The 10,874-nt window shown below is 50.3% G+C and overlaps 1 long non-coding RNA gene and 1 pseudogene across 3 annotated transcripts; one reads left to right on the top strand and one right to left on the bottom strand.

Moving 5' to 3' along the window:
- Nucleotides 1-924: 924 nt before the first annotated feature.
- LOC119878087 lies at nucleotides 925-8,238 on the bottom strand. Of its 3 annotated transcripts, none has more exons than XR_005386460.1 (4): nucleotides 8,060-8,238; nucleotides 6,771-6,952; nucleotides 3,543-5,787; nucleotides 925-3,151 (listed from the first exon to the last, which is right to left on the bottom strand). It is a non-coding gene; the product is annotated as an uncharacterized LOC119878087 (long non-coding RNA). The 3 variants fall into 3 exon arrangements; XR_005386461.1 differs by having other exon boundaries at nucleotides 3,543-5,332; XR_005386462.1 differs by having other exon boundaries at nucleotides 6,771-6,928.
- A 227-nt stretch (nucleotides 8,239-8,465) lies between these two features.
- Nucleotides 8,466-10,461, top strand: LOC100688211 (annotated as a pseudogene).
- The last annotated feature ends 413 nt before the right edge of the window (nucleotides 10,462-10,874 follow it).

The following is a 10,874-nucleotide window of genomic DNA, read 5'->3' as shown; positions in this document are numbered from 1 at the left end:
GCCTGCCTTTGGCCCAGGGCGCGATCCTGGGGTCCCGGGATCGAGTCCCGCGTCGGGCTCCTTGGCATGGAGCCTGCTTCTCCCTCCTCCTGTGTCTCTGCCTCTCTCTCTATGTCTATCATAAATAAATAAATAAATCTTAAAAAAAAAAGAATCTAAATAGAGGACCTGCTCCAGGAAAGGAGCTATCACCATAGGTGACTATACTAGAACTCAGAACTAGGTGGAGACAGAGAGGAACTTAGTGAAGCCTGTTAGAATTCTGTGCCCCATTGATTCTGTATAGCCTGGCAAACACTTGTTTACCAAACATTTGCTCTTTTTCATCTTGTGAACTGCCTGCCTTCCCTTTGAAATCCCAGACCCCTATAGCCTTCTCCTTAGTCTAGAATGACATACCTACTTCCCTTTTCCTGTCTTTGGAATCTCTCTCTCTCTCTCTCTTTTTTCTTTTAGTGGATTCCCTGTAGGGACATAATTAAATTAGATTTTCTCCTGTTAATATGTCTCGTGTCAATTTAATTCTTAAACCATCCAGAAAAACCTTGAAGAACAGAGATTTTTTCCTCCCCAACAATGCAAGTCCCAATCTTGGTGACTAATGCATAGTAGGTATCTGATAAATATTCAGCCAGGGAATGAATTAATGAACCTGAGGCAGCCAAGTGGTAATGTGTGACAGGAAGTTGGATGTGCAGGTTGAGGAGCTCAAGTGAGAGATCTGGCATGGAAATATAAATCCAGAGTCATAAGGATATTTATTGTAGTGGACACTCTGGGAATGGATACCATTACCTAAGGAGAGAGGACAGAATGAAAAGGTGAGAGGATCCTGCAATAAGAGGGAAAAAACTCTAATATTTAAAGACCTACTGGAAAAGAATGAGCCTGTCAGACATTTGAGAATGAATGAATGCCCTTATATTCAGATGAATCAGTCTTTTTATTCATGCCATCTGGATTTTGTGTCAGAAAGTCCTTTTGCTTCAATCTTCAAAGTATATCTAGAACATAATAACTTCTCACCACCTCCACTGCTGTCCCCTTCATCCCAGGCATTATCACAATAGTCTTCTCACTGGTCCCTGTTCTCACTCTTGTTCCCTACAGTGTATTCTGGACAGAGTGACCAATGTGATACTGTTATGAGGCAAGACAGGTAAATCACTCCTCTGCTCAAGCCTGTTGATTTCAGTCCAAGTAGAAGGTGAAGGAGCAGGGACACCTGGGTAGCTCAGCGGTTAAGCGTCTGTCTTCAGCTTACAGCATGATCCTGATGTACTGGGATTGAGTTCCACACAGCTTCCTGCACGGAGCCTGCTTCTCTCTCTTTCTATGTCTCTTCTCTTCTCTCTCTCTCTCTCTCATGAATAAATAAATAAAATCGTTAAAAAAAAAGAAAAAAAAAGAAGGCGAAGGAGCAGAATTTGCCACCTCAAAATAGGCCTCTTTGGCAAAAGGGTTATTTTAAGATGATTATTTTTTAAGAACTGCAAAGTCAAGAGAAGTTCTAAAAACCCAAGTAGGGGATGCCTGGGTGGCTCAGAGGTTGAGCATCTGCCTTTGGCTCAGGGCGTGATTCTAGGATCCGGGATCAAGTTCCGCATCGGGCTCCCTGTAAGGAGCCTGCTTCTCCCTCTGCCTGTGTCTCTGCCTGCCTCTCTCTCTCTCTCTCTCTCTCTGTGTGTGTGTGTCTCATGAATAAACAAATAAATCTTTAAAATAAAAAAATAAAATAAAAACCCAAGTAGAAGTTGCCTTTTTGTGAGACACATTAACATTTATTTTTATTTTTAAAGTCTTTTGTTTACTTATGGTAGAGATAGAGAGAGCAGGGGTGGGATGGGGGGAGGAGCAGAGGGAGAGGGACAAGCAGACTCCAGACTGAGCACAGAGCCCGATGTGAGGCTCAATCTCAGGATCCTTAAGATCATGACCTGAACCCAAATCATGAGTCAGACAGTTAACCGGCTGAGCCACCCAGGGGCCCAGACATATTAACATTTATAAGGGAATCTCCATTCATTAGGGTGTCTCCCACTGTGTACCAGGAAAAGGATGTCTCTAAATCGCTAGAAATTCTTATTAATGGAGAAGGTAATGACTTAAATCTGCATAAAAACCTGACCCTTGGGGCACCTGGGTGGCTCAGTGGTTGGTTGAGTCTCTGCCTTTGGCTCAGGTCATAATACCAGGGTCCTGGGATCAAGTCTGTGCTTATGTAGGGACCAGGGGTGGGGGACACTTTCTGAATTTCTTGGGTCCCACATTCCCCCCTTTTCAGAGGAACCCAATGCAGGACCCAATCATGGGTCCTGAAAGTTCAGTGGTTGGTATTGTTGCCTTCAGAAGGAGGAGGAGGAGGATGAGGGGGCCAGCTAGGGAGGGCAACAAGGTAATTAGCCAGGGAGAATGATCGAGCCAGGATTCGAACCACCCCTGTTGCTGCTCTCGCTCTTGTTTTTGCCTAGCCAGTCCTTCCCTGACCTTTGCAGTGGGAAGCTTGGGTGGCCAGTGAAGCAATACCTGTTCCTATGCCAGCCAAACTAATTCCTAGCAGGGTAGCGATGGTGACAACAGAGATGGGATTTCACCCGTGGGTACCCGGTCCATCCATTGAGATGATTCTAGGGAGTAGTTGAACCAGCACACAGAAGCCCCCAGTTCTGTTTATAACCTGTCCGTGAGCGCAGGGATTTAATCCCTCGGAACAGGCCCACCAACTGTTTTGGGGCGGTAGATGATACCCAGTACTGTTTACAGGCTGTGTAACGCACAGAATCTGGTAACCCGGTCCCTGACAAAAGCCACTAGTAGTGGCGTGGAGGAGTGCCTATGCAGAGCCCCTGGCCTGACACAGATTGTCCTTGTCGGGCTGACTCTTCCATTCTGGAACAAAGTTCTTGAGTATGGTGTGTGGATCAGCTAGCCGGATGTGGGTGTAGTGGACCCAGGGAGTTATTCCGTCGACCTTGAGAGCAGTGGGCATAGTCAGGATCACAATGTAGGGTCCTTTCCAGCAAAGTTGGAGCATCTGCTGTTGGTGTCTCCGCATGTACACCCAATTGCATGGTCGATATCGATGGGGGTCCGGGGGCAGCCCAGTCTCGTAGAGAGGGCCCTCAGCTTAGGCCATACCTGCTCATGGGCTCTTTGTAACATTTGGAGGGAGAAAATAAGTTGTTGGTCATTGAACTCAGCAAGCACCTTGGGTTTCAGGGTAGGAATGATAGGTGGGGGTATACCAAACATGATTTCGTAGGGAGTCAGTCCCATCTTATATGGTGAATTCCTCACCCTATATAGGGCAAAGGGGAGGAGAGTCACCCAGTCCCCGCCAGTCTCCAAGGCTAATTTAGTTAAGGTCTCTTTTAATGTCCTATTCATCCTTTCTACTTGACCTGAGCTCTGGGGTCTGTAAGCACAATGTAATTTCCTATCTGCCCCCTTCCCCCCCCCTCCAGTATTTGTGCTACTCCCTGTGTTACCTTAGAAATGAACCCTTGTCCATTGTCAGATCTGACCTGGAAAGAAATCCATACCTTGGCAGAATGTCCTCCAGCAGCTTTTTGGTCACCATTTGCACTGTTTCGTGCTTGGTGGGGAACACCTCTGTACTCCGATGCATTTTGTATAGGACTCGCCATCCTAGTTCCTCTGGCAGGATGATGCTGGAGTCTGCGGCTCTCCATCAGCCACGCAAGCATTGGGTCATAGGCAAGCGTTTGATCCAGTGTAAGTCAGCATCAGTATAGTTGGGGGTGTCCAGCAGGGTCGGTGCCCCTGGATCGGGTAGTGTGGTTGTTAAGATCTGGGTCACTGAAAGGGCTGCCTCCTTTGCTTTTGAATTGGCTAGCCAGTTTTCCCTAGCTACTAGTGTATCTGCTTTTTGGTGTCCCAGACAATGGATGGTAGCTAGTGCCTTGGGCAGCCAGAGGGCCCTCAGGAGTTCAAGGATCTCTGTTTTGTTTTTAATAGTCTTTCCTTCTGCTGTCAGAAACCCTTTCTCTCTGTAAAGGGCTCCGTGGATATGAGCGGTGGCAAAGGCGTACCTGCTGTTGGTGTAAATGTTTATTCATTTACCTTCTCCCATGGTTAGCACCTTGGCCAGTGCGATCAGTTCTGCCCATTGAGCCGATGTTCTGGCTGCCAATGGCTCTGCCCAGATGGTCTCCATTTCCGTGGTTATGGCTGCCCCCACCTATCTGATTCCTTCTTGGACAAAACTGCTGCCGTCCATATACCAGGTGGCATCCACGTTCAGCAGTGGCTGGTCCTGGAGATCAGCTCTGATTCCGTGCACCTGTGCCCAAATTTCTTGACAGTCATGCAGAGGGGGGTCTCAGTCTGGGTTAGGGAGTAGTGTTGCTGGATTCAGGGTTGTCGGTGGCTTGAATAAAATTCTGGTGGGGTTTAGCAGTAGGCTCTGATAATGGGTCATATGAGCATTGCTGATCCAGCGGTCTGGGGGCTGTTTGAGTACCCCTTCAATAGCATGTGGTAACATACAGTTCTTGCCCCATGGTCAGCTTGTCTGCGTCCTTGACCATAGTGGCCACCACGGCAATAATTTTTAAACATGGGGGCCACCCAGCAGCCACCATGTCCAGCTTTTTGGAAAGATAGGCTATGGGTCTCTTCCAGGGACCTATGTACTGGACAAAGACCCCTTTTGCCACCTTGTCTTTCTCATCCACATACAGGTAGAAGGGCTTGGTTAGGTCGGGCAACCCGAGAGCCGGGGCAGACAGCAAGGCCTGTTTAAGGTCATTAAAGGCTGTGTTCATGGCCTCTGTCCATTCAAAATTTTGCTGGTGCCTGGTAGCCTCATAGAGGGGTCTGGCCATCTCGGCAAAACCTGGAATCCATAATCAACAGAACCCTGCTGACCCCAGGAATTCACGTACCTGGAGGACGGTTTGCAGCTGTGGGATCCTTAGGACAGTTTCCTTCCATACATCCATCAACCACCTCTGTCCATCCTTTAATTTGTACCCTAGGTAGCTCACCTCTGCTCTGCAGATCTGGGCTTTTTTTAGCTGAGGCCCAGTATCCTAGAGCTGCTATTGTCTGGAATAAGTCCTTGGTGCCTCACAGGCAAGTGTCCTGGTCCTCCGCCACCAACAGGATATCATCCACATATTGCAATAAGGTCAAATGAAGGTGCTTGGCACGGAACTCACCCATGTCTTCGTGTAAGGCCTCATCGAAGATGGTGGTGAATTTTTGAATCCTTGTGGTAGTCGTGTCCAGGTGAGCTGGCTATTGATGCCTTTCAATGTCCGTCCATTCAAAGGTGAAAAGGTCTTGGCTCTTGGGTGCTAAAGGCAGGCTGAAAAAGGCATCTTTTAAATCTAATACCGTATACCAAGTTTTGTCTGGAGGCAAGGTGGAGAGGAGGGTGTATGGGTTTGGGACCGTAGGGTATATATCCTCTACTTGCCGGTTGACTTAATCGTTAGAGTGCAGTTTCCGCACCGGCAGCAAGGCAGTGTTCCATGCCGATTGGCAAGGCCTCTCAGACAGTAGAAGACTACTGCCCGAGTCCAGTAGTTGCCGTATGTGGGTTGTGATTCCTGCTCGTAGCACGAATGGGAGGCATGGGGGATTGGCGGACCCTGACAGGGTCTGCCCCCGGCTTTAGGTCTATGTATATGGCCAGTCGGTGCCGGGCCAGCCCAATTCCCCCAGTTTCTGCCCATGCTTGGGGAAATTCCTGCAGCCAACGGTCAATGTCAGTCACTGGGGCTGAGGGCATTTGGTGGAGATGATATTTGTCCTCTAGACCTAGGACAAGCACCTGAATCAGATGCCCCTCCTTGTTTAGGATTTTTGCCCCTTCGGGGTGGAAGTGAATTTGTGCCCCCATCTTGGAGAGCAAGTCCCAACCTAACAATGGGTAGGGACACTCAGGGATGACTATGAAAAGGAGTGGGATACCTGGCCCATGCCAAGATCCACAGTTCTTCAGGTAGTCCATGAGTACTGTTTGGTGCCCGTGGCCCCTTGCACCCATGAAGTCTTGCTTTCCAATTTCCCTTGGGGTTGTAATAAAATCGAGTGTTGTGCCCCAGTGTCCACTAGGAATTCAACGGGTTGCCCCTCCACTCTGAGAGTTATCCTGGGCTCGGGGAGGGGTGCCAAACTCCGACTCCCCTAGTCGTCCAGGTCCTCCATTTCTAAGATCTTGTCAGGGGCCTTAGGTCTTTTGTTAGGGCAGTCTTTCACCCAGTGGCCCTCTTCTTTGCAATAAGCACATTGGTTTTTGTTCAGTTTAGGGCGCTCCCAATGGGGACCAGGGCCATCCTCCTTACTTGTCCCTGAAGCCAGCTTCTTGAGATGCCTCCGTTTTTCCTGTGGGTCATCCATGGTTGTGGCCAGCAGGATCTTGGCCAGGTTTCGGGTCTGCCGGTCGCTTAGTTTAGTTTGTTGTTCTTCTGGACTTTCTCTATTATAAACTCTTTCTGCTACTATTACTAAGTCTTGCAAGCTCTTCTCTCCTAGTCTCTCTACTCTTTGCAATTTTCTTTTGATGTCTGGAGCAGCCTGGTTAACCAAAGCCATGATAATTGCAGCCTTTGTTTCTGGGGCTTCTGGGTTCATAGGGGTGTACTGACTAAAAGCCTCTATGACTCTCTCTAAGAAGGCTGCTGGACTCTTATCCTTACCTTGTCTCACATCATATACCTTGGCCAGATTGGTAGGCTTGTGCGGGGCAGCCTTAAGACCTGCCATTAGAGTCTAGTGGTAGACCCGGAGTCTCTCCTTACCTTCAGCCGAGTTGTAGTCCCAGGTAGGGTGGGATAAGGGGAAGGCAGCGTTTATGAGGTCTGGGTTTTGAGTCGGCTGTCTGTCCTCTCCCAGGACAGACTTCCGGGCTTCCACCTGAATTCGTTCTCTCTCTGGTGGTGAAGAGAACCTGCAAGAGCTGATGGCAGTCATCCCAAGTAGGCTGGTGGATAAAGAGAACAGTATCTAAAAGCCCGATTAGATCTTTCGGGTTATCAGAGAACTTTGCATTATGGGTTCTCCAATTATATAAATCACTGGTGGAGAACGGCCAATATAACATTGGTTGTTCTCTGGTCTCCACGGGAGGCCCCATGGTGTGGAGGGGAAGAGCAGTGGAGTAGGCCGGCCCCACATTTGGAGGTGGGGCCACCCGGTGGCTCTGTTGGTGTGCCTCTGCTGCTGGCTGGCACACAGGAACTCCCTTGTCAGGGAGGGGTGGAGCCCCTTCTGCAGCCCCTGGTGCCTCCAATGGAGGGGCGGAAGGGAGAGGGGGTGCCTGGTAGGGCAGTGAGAGAATCAGGTCCTCTGGAGAGGAATCCTGCAAGACCGGATAAAGGGGCGTTTTGGTCTTAGAGTCAGTCTCCTTCTCGGCCTTGCCTTTCACAGGACTAGAATCTTGGTAGGTCCTGCTTTGGGGGGTAAAAATGGTTTCAGCCAAGGAGGGGGATTCTCGATCATGTCCTGCCAGACCAGGATGCAGGGCACCTGGTCAGGGTGGCTGTCTGGTTTATTCCTGAAGATCACAGCCTTAACCTGTAGGTGGAAAGTTCCTTCTCGGGGCCATCCCACATCAAAGGTTGGCCATTCTGACATGCAGTAAGTTTGAAATTTCTCTCTCCGTATGTCTGTGTTCAGATTATAAGCTCTTTCCCTAATGTTCGAGAAGTGGGAGAACATAAGAGACAGGGGGGTGGTTTGTGTCTGTCCCATTATGTCCCCAGTCCACACCAAGGCACAGACAGTTATGACGATTAACAAGGACACAGTAACACAGACAAACGTTCCAATGCGGCCACGGAGACAAAACAGAAAGTAAACTGAAGGGCTGGCTGTCCGTAATGGCAGTTGGCCCTCTTCACAGATGAGGACTTCGTCCTCCTGGCGGGGGCAAGGGATGTCTCCCAAGACCCCTGGTCGACAGCTTGCCAGCGCGTCCTCCTAAGCCAATGTCGACCTTTAACAGTTTTGAATTCCTACAGGTAGAAATACAGCATGGAACTCTCAGAAAATATGTGCGCAAAAGGTAGAAAAAGTTGAGTGCACTCACCAGGCATGGGACCCTCTGGGTGGGGTCCTAGGGGTCTCTCAGATCCCCGACGAGCTCCCAAATGTTGTGCCCAAGATTGCGAATCCGAGAAACCACCAAGGAGCCAACACCAATGCAAGCACACGAGGGTTTATTAGCAAGCTCGAGCTTGGGTCCAAGTGTACCCGTCACAGCGGAGCAGGGACTTGGACCCCAAGGTGGGTTATAGCTGGGTTTTTATGGGCTGGTCTAGGGGATTTCCAGTAAGGGTGGGGGAGTTTCTCAAGCTCTTAGTTCCTCATTCCAATATAGGACGTGCTCTGCGGTTTTTCTTGGAACTGACTTGGGCTACAGGCCTCAGGGCATGCTTATCTAGGGGCCGGGGTTGGGGACATTTTCTGAATTTCTTGGGTCCCACAAGAACAACATGGCTGGTAGGCTTCCATCTTTCTGGCATACTTTCCCTCAGATATCCACACAGTTTACTCCCTTCTTTATCTTTGCTTCAAATATTACTTTAATGGAGCCCATTGTGATCCACCGTTTCAACATTGCACCCTTTCATTCCATACTCCAGACCTTCCTTCCTCACTCTATTTCTTACATAGCACTTTTCAACTTCAAACACACTGATGGATTGATTGATTTAGATTGTTTACTGTCTTTCCCTGTAACTGAAATGTTAGCTCCAGATCGGCAGGCACTCTTAGCCTTTTGTTCAGTGATGCTGTCCCAGCACCTAAGACAGTGCTGGCACAGAATAGACACTGTGTTTGAATGAGTATTTGCGAAGTGTATAAATGAATAGATGGATGGTCTTTCTGACCAGATGATAAAAGCACCTACCCATTTTTATTCTACTACTTCTATGGTTCCACCTTTTACACTTAAATCTTTGAGCTAGGGGCACCAGGGCGGCTCAGTGGTTGAGCGTCTGCCTTTGGCTCAGGTCATGATCTTGGGGTACTGGGATGGAGTCTTGCATCTGGCTCCCCACAGGTAGCCTGTTTCTTACTCTGCCTGTGTTTTTGCCTCTTTCTGTGTGTCTCTCATGGATAAATAATTTTTTTTTAAAAACCTTTAAGCTGGAATTTATTCCAGAGCAAAAAATATGGTGGGAATTCAGATTTTCCCCCTTCAAATGGCTAAGTGCCTCAGTACAATTCATTGCAAAAGCCATCGTTCTCCACCCCATCATTTGAAATGTTTCCTCATACTTCAGTTCCTTTTAATCGAGTATTAAATTTGGTTAAAACTCATTATCTCCGGCGCCGAGGGGGCCGCATCCCCCCGATGGGCTGCCTGGACCCGAGCAGAGAGGATGTAAGGAAGACGTGGAGGAGATTTGATGTCCGAACACCCAAGTCATCTAACTCAGATGATGACCTCCCCGAAGACTATCCAGTGGTCAAAAACATGCTCCACGGGGATCCCTGGGTGGCGCAGCGGTTTGGCGCCTGCCTTTGGCCCAGGGCGCGATCCTGGAGACCCAGGATCGAATCCCACGTCGGGCTCCCGGTGCATGGAGCCTGCTTCTCCCTCTGCCTGTGTCTCTGCCTCTCTCTCTCTCTCTGTGAGACTATCATAAATAAATAAAAATTTATAAAAAAAAAACATGCTCCACGGACTGGTAGCGGATTTGACCCTGGACCTGGGTACTGCACACCGCCCCCTACTTGTCTCCGCGGACCACCACAGTGTCCAGCTAGCCCTCCCACCCGGGACCCCCGCCCCCCCCCCCATGGTCCTGCGGGCTTTGATCAGCTCCCGCCGGTACTGGGCACATGGGGCTTTGGGGCTGGCCGGCACTGCTGGGAGGTGGAGACCACGGATGCCGCCTGGGCCCAGCCTCCTCTGGGGAGGACGAAGAGGACGAGGATGAAGCCAAGGGCCGCTAAGCCTTGGGTGCGGCCGGGGAGTCACTGCGCCGCAAGGGCCGCGTGGGGCTGTGCCCTGCGGGGGCCGTGTGGGCTGTGGAGGGTCGCGGCGGCCACCTGTGGGCCCTCACCGCCCCTGACCCCACCCCGCTGGGTGGCGCCGGGCCCCTGCCGTGGCGCATCCGCATAGACCTTGACTGGGAGCGGGGCTGAGTAGCCTTCTATGACGGCCGCTCCCTAGACCTACTCTTCGCCTTCCAGGGGCCAGGCCCCCTGGGGGAGCGCGTTTTCCCGCTGCTCTGCACTCGTCACGCCCACGCCACGCCACACCACCACCCCACCACCGGGAGGCTTCCTCCTGTGCCAGGGAGCTCCCCTCCCTCCCGGGAGCACATCCACCTGTCCCCTCCCTCCTTCCCACCTGATCCCTACCCAGCACACAAGCCCTGGCCACCAGGTAGACAGGATGGGTACTCGCAGCAGTTTTCTCCCGGCCCCCACCTCGCCTCCTCTCCAGATGGGCCTGGTCCTCCTCCACAGCTCTAGGGCTCTGGCTTCTGGCCTGGCTCCAGTGTCCTCTAGGAGGGGACAGGCCAGCCCTACTCCATGGTGACTGCTTCCTATGCTCATAGCCTTTTCCCCTTTGGGACCTTGTTAGGGCTCCCTCCGCACATGCTCACAGTAAGGAACAAATGGTGCTACCTCTCCTTTCCTCCACCTGGGAATGGCCCAGACCCCCAAAAACTCATACTTGTATATAGCTTCACATCTTTCCACATATGTATAAATGGGCCCATATTTAACACGTTTTGTGATGCTGGGTTATTTATTTTGTACATCTGTGGCAATAAATGAGATCTCAGTTGTGGTTAAAAAAAACAAACAAACAAACCTCATTATCTCCTTCATTGTGGAGAAAGGTCCAGTAGAATTGGATCTTCATTCCTTCAGCCAGTTTC

Source organism: Canis lupus, chromosome X, assembly GCF_011100685.1.
Source record: "Canis lupus familiaris isolate Mischka breed German Shepherd chromosome X, alternate assembly UU_Cfam_GSD_1.0, whole genome shotgun sequence".
In the NCBI taxonomy this organism is placed as follows: domain Eukaryota; kingdom Metazoa; phylum Chordata; class Mammalia; order Carnivora; family Canidae; genus Canis; species Canis lupus.
This window is presented reverse-complemented; position numbering and strand designations above follow the sequence as displayed.